This window comes from Panthera uncia, chromosome B1 (assembly GCF_023721935.1).
Source record: "Panthera uncia isolate 11264 chromosome B1, Puncia_PCG_1.0, whole genome shotgun sequence".
Taxonomy (NCBI): domain Eukaryota; kingdom Metazoa; phylum Chordata; class Mammalia; order Carnivora; family Felidae; genus Panthera; species Panthera uncia.
The window spans coordinates 117352804-117370646 of NC_064811.1; the positions used below are offsets into that span (position 1 = coordinate 117352804).

Sequence of the window (17843 nt, forward strand, 5' to 3'; positions counted from 1 at the left end):
ATTTCTTAATTCGCTTCATTTTTATTCCTTACTTATCTCAAATGTGTCCTCTTTTGCAACATGTCCCAGGAGAAGTTCTGTTCTGTAAAATACCAGCTACTTATCTGAAATTGCATCTCCCCCCACCTTCCGTTCTCTAAACAAATTACATTTGTGTGAAAAAGGGCAAGGGGAAAATGTGTCAGCTTTTACAATGTAAGCTTAGCTCTGTGGAGGGCATTAGAATTAGTTCTCGGGATAGGCTAACAGTGATGGGAGATGCTGGGATACTGGAGTGTGCGTGCCAAGCGGGGAAAAGCCAGACTGAAGGCAAAGGTCCAGTGTACCTGGGACAGGAAGTTAACAGGAATCTCTCAAAAGTCAGGGTGCCCTGCCGCAAGTGTGGAACAGCTCTTGGGCCATACGTGAGAGGCCTGATTACCAAACGGCATCTGCTCATCTGGCTCTGGGTCTAGTGACCTGTTTGCTGGACCACGAGTCCAGTGTGGTGGTCACCAGTGAGGAGCAGTGGGACTTCAGAAGCGTCACCCTTGGGTAAGTGGCCATCCTGAGTCGGAGAACCTTTAAGTCACCACCATCTAGATCATTTACTGCTTTGTCTCCTCGCCTTCAACACTGTCAACCTTGAGAGTAGTGTCAGATGTAAGCAGCCCTTACAGGTATAACATCTTCAATGCTCAAATTCCAGAAAGGAAGGCCAGGCTAAGGACATGTCGGCATTTGGAGAACTCTATTTTAATTTACAACCAACGCTATCAGTCATTAAAATAAGTGGCATTTACATGTTAGATGAGCTGTTACTTTGAGCTAGGTTAATCTTCTCCATTTTTTTCCAGTGTTTTCTCTGAGGTCCTTCTTAACTTCAGCTGCTAAGCAACTCACTCTTAGAGATGCAGAAGTGGGCTTATACCCAGTGATAAGAGCAGGAAATAAAGGAGACAAAAGGAAACCTATGCTGCCCAAAATGGAAACACCTGAAGACCAGTGCTTCGATGGGACAGAGACACCACCACATCATCATCAAGCAAATCAGTCTAAGCATGAGAGGGATTTTGTGTGCACGAAGTTGATTTAGCAACTTGAGACTTATGAAATTTCCTGGGTCGCCTGGGTGGTTCAGTCCGTTAAACGTCCAACTCTTGATTTCAGCTTGGGTCATGATCTCACGGCCCATGAGTTTGAGCCTCGCTGTTAGCACGGAAACTGCTTGGGATTGTCTCCCTCCTTCTTGCTCTGCTCCTCCTCTGTGTGCTCGCTCACTCTCTCTCTCTCTCTCTCTCTCTCTCTCTCTCTCAAAATAAACATTTAAAAAAAGACTTATGAAATTTTCCTAGTAAAAGTTAAATTTTTGTTTTCCAAAATTTATTGGAAAAAAACCCTGAATACCACTTAGAAACATAATGAAAACAAGCAAAGACAAAACAGAGGTCTGTAAGGTTCAAGACCTTTCAGAATCATAATTGAATTTAAAAAAATTTTTTTAATGTTTACTTATTTTTGAGAGAGAGAGAGAGAGAGAGAGAGAGAGAGAGACAGAGAGCATGAGCAGGGGAGGGGCAGAGAGAGAGGGAGACACAGAATCCAAAGCAGGCTCCAGGCTCTGAGCTGTCAGCTCCCCGACGCGGGGCTCGAACTCACAAACCGCAAGATCATGACCTGAGCCGAAGCCGGCTGCTTAACCGACTGAGCCACCCAGGTGCCCCCATAATTGAATTTTTTAAAGTTTATTTTTTTGTAATCTCTACACCCAACGTGGGGCTTGAACTCACAACCCCTAGATCAAGCGTTGCAGGCTTTTCCTACTGAGTTAGCCAGGCGCCCCATAAATTATTCTTCTATGTATATGTGTATGCATGCGTGTGAGAGAATGTACCCATCCATCTCTATTTAGGGAGAGAAACCAGAGTAACAGTTTTCCAAAACTAATTATTCCCTTAGAGATAGGCAACTTTCGTGTGTGTTCAAAGAACAACTTAAATAGTCCTTCCTTAGGGTTTTCACACTCACCCATTCAATAACTACAGAATAGAGACACCTTGGGTTTTCTTCTAGTTTTCTATACCCTGCAGAGAATTCTGTTTACTTTTCAAACCCATAAGCTGTTCTGCTTGTGCCCCAGGGTTCTCAGAATTGTATGGTCACTCTGCATTCAGTGCTATTTCACTGTCAAAGTGTAATCATGTGTTTGTACCAAAGAAACCAAATGCCGTTTGCTTCCCAAAAGCATGCTTCAGCTTTGCCATTTAGGTTAATTGCTTAGGCCCAACACATGGGTGGAGGCACCACAGCAACACGATTAATTTGAGCTTCGAGTTCCTCTGCTGTTTTGAACTCTTCAGGGAAAAGGGATTGAAATAATACAAAGTAGTTATTAAGCATACTCCCTAAAGGCTTTTTTAAAAAGCCTAAAAGCAATGTACATAATTGAGGGATTAAATAGATTCCTACATCACTGCTGCACTGCTGTATACATTATGGGCCACATTTCCTGGAACCAATGTAACTTTTAAACCAGTGCACAGGGTAATTGAGGGATTCAATTCAACCGCTGTTCAATAGTCATTTGCACCATTACTGGTTTTTCTGGCATTTTCTGATTGTTCTGGTCTTCATGCCCTGAGATGAATGATTTGGGGACAGCTCTCCTTATGCTCCCAATCCTGGGTTTTTGTTTTGTTTTGTTTTGTTTTGTTTTGTTTTTTATGTTTGTTTGCTGTTTATTTATTTATTTAGAGAGAGGGCACCAGTGAGTGTGCAAACGGGGGGAGACAGAGAGAGAGGGAATCAGAGAACCCCAAACAGGCTCACGCTGTCAGCACAGAGCCTCATGTGGGGCTTGAACTCACAAACCATGTGAGAACATGACATGAGCCAAAATCAAGAGTCAGATGTTTAGCTGACTGAGCCACCACAGCCCTACCTCCCCTAAATCCTCTTTATCTCCTTGCCTCTGCCTTTCTAATTCGGTGCAGAAAGAAAAAAAAAATGTGCCTAACAGGGGAGGTGTCAGGAACCATCAGAATAATTTTTACATAGTATGTTAACTACATTTTCAAATATCATGCTCAGTATGGTTTCTTTCAACCTTCAGATGAAGAATATCTAAGTTAAAACAATGTGTACAATAGTGAATCTGAAAAAAAAATACAGTAATACACATTTTCCTTGTTTCCAAACCTTTTCAGACCCCCTGTAGACACTTAGCATCTAGTCTAACAATAAGCTTCCCCATGTTTTCTGATTTTTAAGATATCCCACAGTAAAAGGCCTATTCCTAACGAACCATCAGAATGGTTTATGAAAGACGGTAAATTCAGCAGCCGTACTCCACAATTCCCCCTCTTACCAGAAGATTTCTCAACAACCAAAAAAAGCATAGAGAAATAACCAATTCTTTTGAATTTGTGTAACTAGTAAGTGAAATCCTTAGATACTGACTTTGTCACCTTAAGCAAGAAAAACACCAATAACTATACTCAAAAAAAAAAATCAAGTGACTCAGTGAAAATACTTTGTGCTCAAGGCCACAACCTTGATCCTAAGTTTGCCCTTCTTTTTTGCCCTCCTTCTCTTCCTTTTCTACTCTGGCTTAGAACTATTAACAGGTTCGATTTACACACCAGTGTTGGTTTTCGTGACAAATTTTGGCTCTGCCTCGCCTGAAGTTACAAGGCTGAAGCTACAGGTGTTGAACCAGACTGGGACACAGCATCATGAAAGACATACAGGGTGCGTAAGACACGGTGAGGACCCGATCAGTAGGACACCTGTGTCACAGGAGGAGAGCCTGGTTATACATCTCCATTTGTCCCTTCTGTTTCGCCCAAAGGCACAGAGACCCTGAGGATGGGCAAAGTTGTTTGTGGAGTACTTTGTGCCAACGTGACAGAATGTGTACACATAATTCACATGTATATGCTCAAAGTTGCATAGTACAAATCTCTTACGTGACTCACGTCTTTCTAGGCATTTATGAAAGCTATAAAAGCAACTGACTACAGTTTTACCGAAATATGCATACGCAAAGACTGAGCAAAGATTAAAAATACGCTGTTTGGAAGTGTAGTGGAAACCAAAGTGACAGATTCTAAAAGAGCCCCGTCCCCACCTCTGCACAAATACACCTAATTTCTATCTCTTGACCAGTGTAATTTGGTGTGGATACGACCTCCCCTAATTTGAATCAGACTTAAATTTAGGTATAATGCACCCATTTCATTCCGAGGCATGAATCAGAAACACATGACAAATAATGACAGCTGTACAACTCCTGAATGTTGACCATTTTAATGACTTCAGCTTAGCAGATAATGGTTTCCATGAGCCGAAGTATGCTCACTGTCTCCTAAATAATGGAAAAGAGGATTATTTGATCATTCCTTTGGGTTTGCGGTAACGCTATATATTCTGAAATATTTGTTCATGCTATAGATCTGAAAGACAAAGAAAATCCAGGTTGTACCTTTTCTCCAGGAAACAAAGCCAAACAAGGCATTTTACCCTCTGAGAGAGAGAACTTGCAGAGCAAACAGATTATTTCAGCACGAAGCTAGATACCAGAGATACAGCATTTTGAAAATACTCTCAGTGCCTATTTTAATTATAACTAAGTCTCTTAAATTTGCCAACTATGGAAACACAACGGACCTTAAACATAACAGAGAAGAGCTTTGCTTTTCCCTCTACGTCTGTTGCTGGCAGTCTGCAGACTGAGCTGGGTACTAAAGGATGCCTAGACTTCTGATCAGCAAAGAAGGGGGTCATGGGTAACTGTAGCACGGAGGTAGCACGAAGCAGAGTGCAGGCTCAGGAATAAGCCTGAAGAACAGAGGTGAGGTGACTAACTGGTTCAAATGAGATCACTTTTGGCAATGCCATCACAATACCTCCCAGCCCATACATCCTTCTCACAACGGGCTCTGCTACTCATCTCATTGAGAGGTGGGGGTCTACAGACCCTCATCTTGAACCTAGCTGGGCAGAGCTTTGTGACTCCTTCCACTCACAGGGCATTACAGGTGGTACGCAACTTCCGAAGCTAGATCCTAAAAAGGCCTGGCTCTCTTGTGACCCTCACTCTTGGGGCCTGCCACCATGCTCCGAGGATTTCCCAACTAGTCTGGGTGGATGCACCACCACACAGAGAAGCCATGTGTAGGGGCTCCAGATGACATCACAGAGAAGGTCTTCAGGGTCAGCAAAGGCCACCAGACACAAGGAGAGGCAGTGCCAGAATACCCCATCATCAAGTCACCTCCAGCTTTGGAGTCTTCTCGGCTGAGAACCCAGGCACTGGGGATGACAGACAAGCCACTGCCTCTGTGCCCTATCCAAATTCCTGACCCACAAAATCTGGAACATAAAAATGGTGGTTTTATGCCACTCGAGTCCTGGGGTAGTTGGTTACGGGTGGAACAGACACCTACTACGAGGCAGATATTAGACCTCACATGTGACCGGACTAACAGGGGTAATGGAAAATCGTGGGAGATTTTCAAGCAAAGTGATTTTGTAATTAAGAACTTAAGACATCAGAGGGGTTAAGTTAGAAAGAAAAACCTTTAAAACAATTTTTTTTAACATTTATTCATCGCTGAGAGACAGAAAGAGAGAGAGAGTGGGGGAGGAGCAGAGAGAGAGGGAGACACAGAATCTGAAGCAGGCCTCAGGCTCCGAGCTGTCAGCGCAGAGCCGAATGCAGGACCCAAACTCACTGGCTGCGAGATCATGACCTGAGCCAAAGTCAGATGCTTAGCCGACTGAGCCACCCAGGTACCCCAGCAGAAAAACCAGTTAAAAAATTTCTCACGTTGGCTTGGTCTAATGCCGTTGCAGGACAGAATAAAAGAGGAGGAGGGAAAATACATGTAGTTGGAAGAGGAAGTTTGGATGCCAACAGAGTGTGAAAGATGGCACCTGAACACACAGAGAGGACAGCCAGTTACCAGCAGGTGGGAGAAGAAACATAGCTTCCATTTAGACACATGAAGCCTGATGCAAGACACATGCAAGAGCCTGCCTGAAGACCAGATGTCCTGATGTAGGACAGTCTCTCCAGGCGGCTTGAAATAAAGGGCTAAAACCTAAGTGAAAAGACAGATTACGGCCTATACATCATCTGCGTCCAGGGGACAGTTTAAAGTACACACCAGAATTGTTCTATGAAAAGCAAGAGAAACAGAAACAAAAGAGGGCCACACAGTCAAGATTTCCAGGGCATCTGTGTCTGCCGGGCTTAAGAAGAAGGATCAAAGAAGAATCTACTCAAACCGTGTCCCTCTTCACTCCCAGTCATTTGCCTCATTGTCCACTTCCTCGACTACCTCGATTCAGCCGCCCCTTATCGTCCCCCCGCCTCGCCTCCCTTTCTGCACTGTCCTCCTTTCCTTCATCATGTAATCCTTTGCCCATGATACTCCTCTCTTTCTTCCTCCTTTTCACTTCCTCTCTGCGTCAGGCTTATCGTGTCCCCCGAAAATTCGTATGTGAAGCTCTAACTCCCAGTGTGACGGTGTTTGAGACAGGGCCAATAAGGAAGTGATGAAGGTTAAAATGAGGTCATTAACGGTGGAGCTCTAATCTGTACTGTTGGTATCTTTATTAAAAAAAAAAAAAAAGGAAGAGACACCAGATCATACCCCCACACCCCACCATGTGAGGACACAGCAAGAAGGCCACTGTCTACAACCAGGAGATGAGGATTCAAGTGAAACCTACCTTGCCAGCACTTTGATCTTGAACTTTCCAGCCTCCAGAACTGCAAGAAATAAATTTCTGTTGTTTAAACCACGAGCCTCTGGTATTATGGTTATAATGGTATGGTTATAGCAGCCTGAGCTAATATACTCCCTGATCCAAATACTTCTTTCATATTTTCCTAGAAACCTCACCCCCTACCAAGCAGACTTTGTGGAGGCCAGGTATGAAAACTTATCTTAAAATGGCTAAGATCATAGAGGGATATCCTCATGATCACCACGAAATTTAAATGACCAGTGAAAATACTTACAGTAAGAAATGATCCATAGTTTTTGATAAAATACTTTTAGTAAATTCTTCAACTGTGTTTAAACTTTATTTAGGTATGTAAATTTAATTGACACAAAAAAGGAATTATGGAAGTTATCTGGGTAGAGCTGCACAGATAATACCTCTTCAAAGAACAGAGAAAATTTGAAGTACACAAAGGGATACCTGGAATGGAGCCTCGGCAAAGTGGAGAAATGGGATATGTACTGGGCATGAGGGAGTATGACTCAGGGTCCTTAAGGAGAGGCTTGGGTTCTAACAGCATTGGCCATTTTAACTTCTCTCAGCAAGGCAAACAATGACAACAAAACTAAAAACTGTAAATCTGAGGGGAACAACAGACCAATGCCTGCTAGAAATAGTCAATAAACCCAGGGACATAAACTAGAACCAGAGACTTAGATCTAGAAGCATCGTTTGGGTCACTGGATGCAAACCCCTCAGCTTATAGATGAAGCCCTTTACATAAGAATCTCTCAGGAGTTTACTTCTCCCTTTCTCCTATTCTACAGCATGCCCACTAAAGTTAAGGTAAGGGAGAAACCTGTCTAGCATGACTCTCCCAATTTTCATTCATTCACTCATGCATTCATGTATGCATTCATTCAACAAAGACTTATGAAGCACTAAGTGCCAGGTGTTTGCAAAGTAGCTTGCATAAAAGATTACACACTAAATTACAATTCATAGTGATGTGAAATCCATTATGTGGCAGGAGACACTGATGCTGTAAAATGCAACCAGCACAAAACGGACTTCTTATTCCTGACTTAAAGCACAGTGACAACAAAAACTCAAAATAACAAAAAACAGGGACAACCATAATTCCAAAATTTTTAAAGTTTATTTATTTATTCTGAGAGAGAGAGAGAACCAGCAGGGGAGGGAGAGAGACAGACAGACAGATGATCTGAAGCAGGCTCTCTGAGCAGTCAGCACACAGCCTGATGCGGGGCTCAAACTCACGAATTGCAAGATCATGACCTAAGCCAAAGTCGGACACTTAACCAACTGAGCCACACAGGTGCCCCTCAGGGTGTCCGTTTAGAATCTTATTTAGAATGTATAGTGTAGCACAAATTATATATATAGGACAAATTAATGACTATAATATCTTCTTAGTAGATTGTTCCTGTAAGTAATAAATACTATTTCTCTTTACTTTCTCTTCATCCCTATCCATATTTTTGCCTTAGTTATTATTTTATTCAATATTACTATCATTAAGGCCAGCTTGCTTTTAGTTAGTGTGTGTGTGTGTGTATGTGCAAAAGCAGTATATTGACATTAATTAGTACTACAGATGAACTATATACATATATACTTATCAGTTTAGTAAGTAAAGGGATATACTCATATAAACTGCCAAATCAGATGTGTACAGTTTATAGTGCCTAGTTAATAGTACCTACTTAATATCAGTGCACTGTTTTTGACGTCCCACTAAAACACAAAATAACTCCTGCAGACACTGAAGAGAAATCCATACAGTAGGTGGCCACAGCTGACACTGTTCTCCATCCTGCAGTGCAGAAATAAACAACTACTATGTATTTCAAATAAAATAAACAGGTCTCTGGAGCGCCTGGGTGGCTCATTGGTTGAGTGTCCAACTTCACTGCAGGTCATGATTCACGGTTCATGGGTTCGAGCCCCGCATCAGGCTCTGTGCTGACAGCTCAGAGCCTGGAGCCTGCTTCAGATTCTGTGTCTCCCTCTCTCTCTGCCCATCCCCGCTTGCACTCTGTCTCTCTCTCAAAAATTAATTAAAAAATTAAAAAATTTAAAAAAATAAATAGGTCCTCGTTTTGAGAGAGGGAGAGAAGGCACGTGCGTGTGAGTAAGCAGGGGAGGGGCAGAGGGAGAGGAAAAGAGAGAATTTCAAGCAGGCTCCATGCCTGGCACAGAGCCTGATGTGGGGCTTGATCCCACAAACCATGAGATCATGACCTGGGCTGAAATCAAGAGTCAGATGCTTAACCAATTGAGCCACCCAGGCACCCCGGATAGGTCTTTGTTACAATAAGAAAGACAACAGCCCAAGTGAATGAACAGGGCATCACAAACAATGTGCACTTCGGAAAACTTCCCCTTTACTCTCTCTTTCCTCTATGTTGCATATTTTTTTCTACTGCCCCTTCTTTTTACATCTACCTTTTCCTCTCCCTATTTATCTACTCCCTCCACCCCACTCCAAGGGGCTAATTATCTATTTCTACCTTAAAACTTTTATTTCTTTCCATCTCCCTTTCTCTCCCCCCCCCCATCTCTTTCTACTTCAATGCTATGAAAACACTTCTGCTTTGAAATTTTGGTTGTGCAGTAGCTAATAAATGATGTTTTATAGTCCCTGCTCTTAATTTTTTTAAAAATCAGCCAAGCTTTTAAATGTATCTTTTTTTAAAAAGCACAATGTGCTATTTTTTCTTCCATATATATCCCTCGCTTAACTTTTTTTTTTTTTTTTTTTTTTGTAGGTCAGCCACCCTCACTTGAGAAAGAGCTCCTCATCCAATACTTACTAGTTGGGCAGCACGGACATCTCTGTGATGCCAGCAGTTACATCTTTCATGACAATTGCTTCACAGATAGTTTTTTTATCAAGAGGAAAAAGTAGACGCCCATAGAATTAATTCTGAATTCCTCAGGCTGGTCACTGAAGGCTTCCTCTAGTAGATCCCAGAAGCAGTGGCCAGCACCCCTTCCCGCGGGAGCAGTGTTCAGTGAAGGAGGCTGGGCTCTGGAGCCCAGGGGAGCAGGTCTGCATAGCACCTCTGCCCCTTACTACTTGGTAACTGTGGGCAAATGACTTAAACTTTCTGAGGCTCCATTTACTCTCATATACCCTGCGATATCAAAAACCACTTTACGTGGATGGAAAGATCAAATATGTTAATATCCATAGTGGCTGACACATAGTGATCTGTCCCACTGGCATACACACACTGCCCTGAAACTCATCTGAACAATCCAGCCTCCTGGTTCCTGCTTTTCCTTCCAGGAGAGGAAAAGGGAGGAACAGACAAAAGCCATCAGGTTATCAGAATGATCACAATTTAAAGAGACTTAAAGCCAACTTGAAAGAGAAGCTGGGATTGAAAGAATTTGAACTGTTTGTATCATTAATATTAGAATGTTACTCTGACAACTTGAACTAATACTCTTTCTTGCCTTATAATTACTGATAAAACTTGAGAGATTTGCTTAAGAGGAGTTGCATTTAAAAAGTGAAATAGGGGCGCCTGGGGGGGGCTCAGTGGGTTAATCATCGACTTCAGCTCAGGTCATGACCTCGTGGTGAGTTCGAGCCCAGAGCTAGGCTCTGTGCTAACAGCTCAGAGGCTGGAGCATGTTTTGGATTCTGTGTCTCCCTCTTTCTCTGCCCCTCACCAGCTCACACACTGTTCTGTCTCTCAAAAATGAATAAACATTAAAAAAAAAAAAAAACCTTTTTTTAAATAAAAAACAATTTTAAAAGAAGTGAAATAGGGATGCCTGGTTGGCTCAGTCAGTTGAGTGTCCAACTTTGGCTCAGGTCATGATCTCATGGTTCCTGAGTTCGAGCCCCGCGTTGGGCTTTGTGAAGACACCTCAGAGCCTCGTGCCTGCTTCAGATTCGGTGTCTCTCTCCCTGCCCTCCCCTGCTCACTCTCTCTCTCTCAAAAAATAAATAAACATTAAAAAAATTAAAAAGTGAAATAAAGGGACACCTGGGTGGCTCAGTTGGTTAAACGTCCAACTTTGGCTCAAGTCACGATCTGGAGGTTTGTGAGTTCAAGCCCTGCATAGGGTCTCTGCTGAGTCCACTTCAGATCCTCTGTCTCCTTCTCTCTCTTCCCTCTCCCCTGCTCGCTTGCTCACTCTTTCTCTCAAAGTAAAAAAACTTAAAAAAAAATTTAAAAAGTGAAATAAAAAGGGGCACCCAGGTGCCTCGGTCAATTTAGCGTCCGACTCTTGATTTTGGCTCCGGTCACGATCTTGCAGTTTCATGAGTTCAAGTCCTGTGTTGGGCTCTGTGTGCTACATGCAGAGCCTGCTTGGGATTCTCCCACTCTCCCTAACTCTCTGCCCCTCCCCTGCTCTCACTTTCTCTCAAATAAATAATAAATAAACTTAAAAAATAATAAATAAAAAGTGACATAAAATAAAACAACTAAATAGGAAATTCAACTACTTCCTTTGTTCCATATTGGTTATCTGTGAATTTTGGCAGCTCTATGGAAATCAAGAATTGCTATATCATCTCCTTAGAAATATAAGGTGCTAAAACACTTTGCTTTTCTATTACACACACACACACACACACACACACACAGGCAGAGAAAAGGGGAGGGAAGAGGGCGAGAGGGTGAGAGAGAGAGGATGGGAGAAGAGAATATGAAATACACATCCTCACTAGGCTTTTACACTGGTCACCAGTAAAACATGCTTACATGTCCAAAATCAATTTTTTCATCTTCTAGGGAAAAAAAAAAAACCTTCCAACAACATGTTTCATAATTGTCTGAGATAAAAGGGAGGAAACCAGATCACAGATCCTAGTATTTTACATTATTGCTAATAAAGTCTCTATTTGCACTTAGTTGAATTCTCTTGCTGATCCAGTCTTTGGAGACTGTTCTCTAGAAAGGCAAGGTCCAGTGAGGTGTTCTGCAGCCTGGAGGCACCCAGGAATGCAAAGAAAGAAGAACTAGCTGTTATTTGTCTTGCTGCCTGGGTTGGATCCCAGAACCCTCCAGGACAAATAAAGCTGAAGGACTGGAGGGCGAGGGTAGCAGTTAATGAGCTTTGCCATCAGGGGATTTGGTGAGCTCTGCGTCTAGGAATATATGAAATTGGACAATCGTTTCCAGTCCGATCACAGCTACCATAGAATCTAAAACAGGCAAAACATACAGGCCCAGGGACCATGGCTGTGAGAGTCTTTAACCTTAGTTAAGGGCCTGGTGCATGTTGTTGACAGAACAGGGAAGAGGAATTTTGGATTCTCAGCCAAATGGAGGCAGGGACATGAATAAAGAAAGTGGGAACAAACAGCTATAAGAGGAAAAGAAAACTAGCTGAAAACTTATGGTTTATGGCAAGAAAAAACTGATCAGGGGGACCATTTAACTTCCTAATAACTCCCTGTATCTCTGATCTCATTTACCAGCACAACGCCTATTGGGAAGATGTCCCCCCGAATGCACAATAGGGGCATATGAAGGGTAATCACATATGAAGGTGGAGAGACCACTAAGAGTGGCCCCTACACCAGCAATAGATATAACCTAGCTTGCCTTTCCCTAATCTTGAGATACTTACTACATACAGTTGTGTATACACCTGAAGGTAAATGTACAGCATCATATCACAGAGTTTTCTGTCCAATGCCCTGTCTTAATGTTTCTAAGCAATAACTTATATAGATACATGGATGCAACTGTAATCAAATTTATAGGGAACAAATAGCTAGGAGACAAGGCTGCTGGTTGTCCCCAATTATCTTCCTACAATAGACTCTGTTCTTCAGCTGCACGCATGGCCACTGTGAATAAAGCCAGCATATCCCAGCCCGTTTTGAAGGTTGATGCTGACCTAAGTGTGAGTGACAGTGTTAACATGTGACTTCCAAGTGGGCAGCCTGGACCGTCCCAGAATATGTGCTGAAGATGGTAAAGCTATAATATTGAGAGAAACATAGGTCCCTAAGGATCATGAAGGTGCTAGAGTAACCTCGGATAGTACAAGTTCACACTTCATTCCTGTGAGAGGGAAGCTTCTGCCTAGTTTAAGCCCATGTTATTTTTGCTTTTCTGTTACTTTCAGCTGCATCTATTCTCAAAAGACTAATAGCAAATCTGATGGATAACTCAATCAGGGTATAAAAAGGCATCAAATCTTAACTAGCAAAAAAGAAAAAGGCTTGATCTAATTCAATAAAATTTAATGGGACAAATGGAAAAAATTACCTCTACATTTATTGATGCAGGAAACCAATCACATAAAGATAGGATAGGAAAGCAGGTCTTAGTGGCATACTTAGAAAGCAATTTTAGAGGCTCATGACCCCAGTATAAGACAACAGTTATACATCAACCCAAAGAGCCAGTATGTTCTTAAGTTACATACATAAAAACAGAATACTTTGATGCTGGGTTCATGCCTTTACATGACAACAGGGTCTGTAAGTGAAGGAAGCAGGTCAGGAAGAGAAAATGAACAGGCAAACAAACACATGCCCACTGCTCAGCTCCCGGTGATGGTCGGTTTTTAAGAGTAAGGGCCCGGGGTCACCAGATTTTGAAATTTTTCCCCAGAGAAGCTGGGAATGTGGACTGCAACGTGGCATCTCCACTTTTCCTAAATATAGGTTATTCATTCAAAATTTTTAAAGAAGACTACACATGCAACAACAACAACAAAAAAATGCCATACCCTCCTGGGAAGTGTGTCAGGTGCTTGTTTTCAGGCAACATCTCAGATGACAGGAGAGAGCAGTCCCACTCTATCTAACTTAGGTGAGTCCACACCTGAAACGGTGGGTTTTCCTGGGCACTAACATTAAGGAGAAACAGCAAAAAGGATCAGTGAGGGTACTGGAGGTCTGGCTTCTAGAGCCAGTGAGAGCAGGGTCAGAATCCCAGCTCCACTCCTTCCCAGGAACATGGCCTTGAGCAACGTCCGTGGCCTCTTTTTAGATGGATTCCCCATCTATAAAATGGGGGTAATCATAAGACCCACCCCCCATTACAATGGACATGAGGATTAAAAGTGCAAATGTGTTCCAAGAACTAAGTCCACGTGTGATGCATTTTAAGCTAAATAGAACCTGAGAACTTAAAAATAAGTTGTTTAGGGAATTGCAGAAACTTGAGATTTTCCCTCAGATTAGGAAAAAGATCGAATGGCAACATGACATTTGTCTTGAGATGTGTGCACACGTGGGGGTGGCTTAGCCAGCCTTATCGATAAAGTCCCAGGACAGGAGTGGAAAGAAACAACCAGTGAATGCAAAAGGGAAACAAAAGTTTAAAGTAGACTTTGCTGTCTCCAAATACGATATGGTGGCTTCCTTTCCCTGGAGGAAATTAAACCTAAATTAGCCACTGGGCAGACACAGCAGGGGGTATTTCAAGTACTGAACTGGGGCGGGTGTAGGAATCAGATAAACTAGATGACCTTCAGGTCCTTCAACACTGACACTTCTGTGATGCTCCTACACAGAAACAAATACTATATTCAATTCCTCAGCTGTCCTTTAAGACAGACCACTAATTCATATGGATCACGCTACCAGCATACAAAGGAACGACAAATACAAGCCAGTGATTCAGACCTGCCAAAAACGAATCACCACCAAGGCTTCTGCTGATTGTGCTAACACAAAAACATATACACACACTACAGTATTCACGGCCAAGATACCCGACTCCCATCTCAGTAGGTAGACTGACTTAACTTCAGGCTAGCGTGATAAAGCCTTGCTAAATATGTATATTTCATTAACATCAAAAAAAGGAAACAAATAGGACCTCCTAAGGAAATCTGTATTCATCACTTTTTTCTTTAGAGCCCTCCATATCAGGTATTCTTGGCATCATTAAAAATAATGCCATGCCAATAGTACATTTCTGGACTACTCAATGATTTATCATCACATTCAAAGAGACAGATTATCTTTTTCTTTTTCTTATAATATATCATGAGGCAGGTCACACAGAGATTACATTTCCATTTTTCAGACCAGAAATTTGGGCCCTGGAGGGTATAAAGTGAGTGACAAGGCAGCATTTACCAATTCCAAATTCCATCTGCATCCTGGTGTGCCATATTGTACTTTTAAAGGGTCAATGATTTTTTTTTTTCTTTTGGAGAACAATATAAGCACATTATTATACACAGATAAGTAGAAAAAGGACTGGCTTATCCATTCCTGTACTATGTGGGAAAGAAACTCATTCTAGTGCAAAACATCTCAAAATATTGGATGCATTATTTAAAGTATCTCTTGGGGGCGCCTGGGTAGCTCAGCAGGTTAAGCGTCTGACTTCAGCTGAGGTCATGATCTCGCGGTTTGTGGGTTCGGGCTCTGTGCTGACAGCTCAGAGCCTGAAGCCTGCTTCAGATCCTATGTCTCCCTGTCTCTCTGCCCCTCCCCTGCTTGCGCTCTCTCTCTCTCTCTCAAAAATAAACAAAACATAAACAAAATAAAGAAAATAAAATATCTCTTGTAAAAGAAATGAGTTGGTGAAAAAGTCAGGTCAGAAATAAAAAGGCATGATTCCACACAGGTAAACCAGCAGTGAAGGTCCACTGCCCTGAGGGCACCTCTGCTCCTGTGGCCTTGAGCTAGTGTTTATGAAGGAAAAAGACACAAATCCTGGGGCTTAGTAGGATGAGAGAACAAAAAGGGAGACTCCTATGCAAAGGTGGAACCCCTGAAGGGCAGCCCTAAAATGGATGGACTAGAAAAGAAACAAGCAAAAAACCTTCCCTGTAGGATGGTCTTCTGTTTGAGCCTTGGATCTCAGTATGAAAAGGAAAAAAACTATTTCCCCTTGGATAATTATCCCCCCTAAACACACTCTATACAGGTAGGGCCTGAATTTACCCTCCTGGGTGACCTGTGACAACAAACACCTCACCCTCCAAATTATTTTAAAGTGGCTTTGGGTTAGTGCATTGAGGCTGTCAGCAGAAGCAAATCCAGAGCCTCTCAGAAGAATTCTACAAACAGGTTCCAAAAGATTCTCATGAACAAAGCTCTAATGAACTCAAACTCATAAAGTCAATATACAAATGAAAACACAAGCCTCCATGAGTGAGACAGAAACGAAGATACCAAAGCAGATGTACAAAGCTGGCAGGTGTTAACAGAATATAAAATGGGTTTATTATTTTTAAGGGAATAAAAGATTGAAAATGTGATGAAAGATTGAGAGACTATAAAAACAGAGCAGATCTGAACAAGAACTGGAAGCACACTTGCCAAAATGAAAAATATAACAGAAAGTCCAAGCTCAGGTTCAGCAGACGATTATAGACACAGCTGAAGAGACAGACCATTGGTGAGAGGGGAGACAAAGCTGAAGTATCACATAGAATGCAGAGAAGAGAAAATGTAAAAAGAGGTTCACAGATATAATAAAAATAAGATCAAATAAAAACATTTGACATTCACTTATGTGCAGCGTCAGAAGCACATAGATGTGTGGAGAGGCAAGGTTTTACTCATAACTAAGGATTTCCTAGATAATGACGGTCATGCCTAGACATGTCACGGTGAAACTGAAGAACACCAAATACACAATGAAGATACTGAAAGCAGCTAGAGAGAAAAGACAATATACCATAAAATAGTGACTAATAACTATTAGATGATTTCTCAGTAGCAACAAATAGAAGACAATGGAATATTATCTTTGAAGTGCTAGGAGAAAGGGTGTCTGAGTGGCTCAGTTGGTTAAGCGTCTGACTCTTGATCCCGGCTCAGGTCACGATCTCAGGGTTCATGAGTTCAAGCCCTGCGTTGGGCTCTGTGCCGACAGCATGGAGCCTGCTTGGGATTCTCTATCTCCCTCTCTTTGCTTCTCCTTCTCTTTCACCCTCTCTTGCTCTCTCAAAATAAATAAATAACCTTAAAAATTTTTTTCTAGGGGCGCCTGGGTGGCTCAGTCGGTTAAACATCTGACTTCGACTCAGGTCACAATCTCGCGGTCTGTGAGTTTGAGCCCCGCATCGGGCTCTGGGCTGATGGCTCAGAGCCTGGAGCCTGCTTCCGATTCTGTGTCTCCCTCTCTCTCTGCCCCTCCCCCGTTCATGCTCTGTCTCTGTCTCAAAAATAAATAAACATTAAAAAAAAAAATTTAAAAAAAAATTTTTTTCTAAATGTTAGGAGAAAGTCACTATCAATACAGAATATGACCAGAAGTTGGCAAACTTTCTGTAAAGGGAAAATAATAAATATTTTAGATTTTGCAGGCCCAGGTCTTTGTCCCATAGTCTTTTTCTAACTAACACTGTAAAAATGCAAAAGCCATGCTTGGCATGGGGCTATACAAAGACTGCCCTCATACACGATTTGGCCCAAGAAGCTGCATTTTGCAGCTCCTGGAAAAGACAACAAAATTATCTGTGGAGAGGAAATAAAGACATTGTTCACAGGCTCTCAGTAAGAAAACTTGAAAAGGATGTACCTTAGGAAGATGCAAAATGACCCCAAAAAGTCTGAGACGATGCAAGAAGAAATAATGAGTCAAGCATCGGTAAATACCTGTGAAAATCCAGGTAAACACTAGATAGGTTTTTTCACTATCTAGATAACATATGCTGTAAAAAAAAAAAAAAAGAGTCTATAGAACTAAAACACTAGAAAGTGGGCTTCTGCATAAGGCTTAGGAAGCTGGAAAGAGTGCTGCTCCCACTTAACAGTGAGAAAAAGAACAGAAGAAACCACAGAACTTTAACTTTTCTTGAGAGAGAGCCGAGGGCACCAGGGCACCTGAGGAGAATGTGGATTCCAATGAGGGACAGCCTCCCTAAGGATGCGGGGGGCACAAGGAGGGGGGTGCACAGGCTCACCAGGTGGGTAAGAGGAGGCTAAGACGACATCAGCTACGATTTTAAGAAATTTTTGGAGGCCAAGAATAGGCCGACATGTCAGTCTGGAATAGCTGGGGGGCCCCAAACTCAGAGAGGTTTGCAGTCAGTAGTAAATTCTTGTCCATGAGCCTCCATTGAGTCCTCTCCAGGAAGGAGGCTGAGAGGGCCCCTCCTTGGTACTGACATGGAAGAAGGGATCAGGTACTTCTCCCTAAAAAGCACAAAATCCA

The 17843-nt window shown here is 42.3% G+C and overlaps 1 protein-coding gene and 1 long non-coding RNA gene across 2 annotated transcripts in view; both read right to left on the minus strand.

Moving 5' to 3' along the window:
* The window catches only part of RNF150 (ring finger protein 150), a 248832-nt gene that overhangs the window by 198321 nt on the left and 32668 nt on the right, over positions 1–17843 (minus strand). The gene's annotated exons all lie outside the window — the stretch shown is intronic.
* Positions 4272–5348, minus strand: LOC125923723 (uncharacterized). Its single transcript, XR_007458144.1, has 2 exons — positions 4648–5348; positions 4272–4345 (listed from the first exon to the last, which is right to left on the minus strand). It is a non-coding gene; the product is annotated as an uncharacterized LOC125923723 (long non-coding RNA).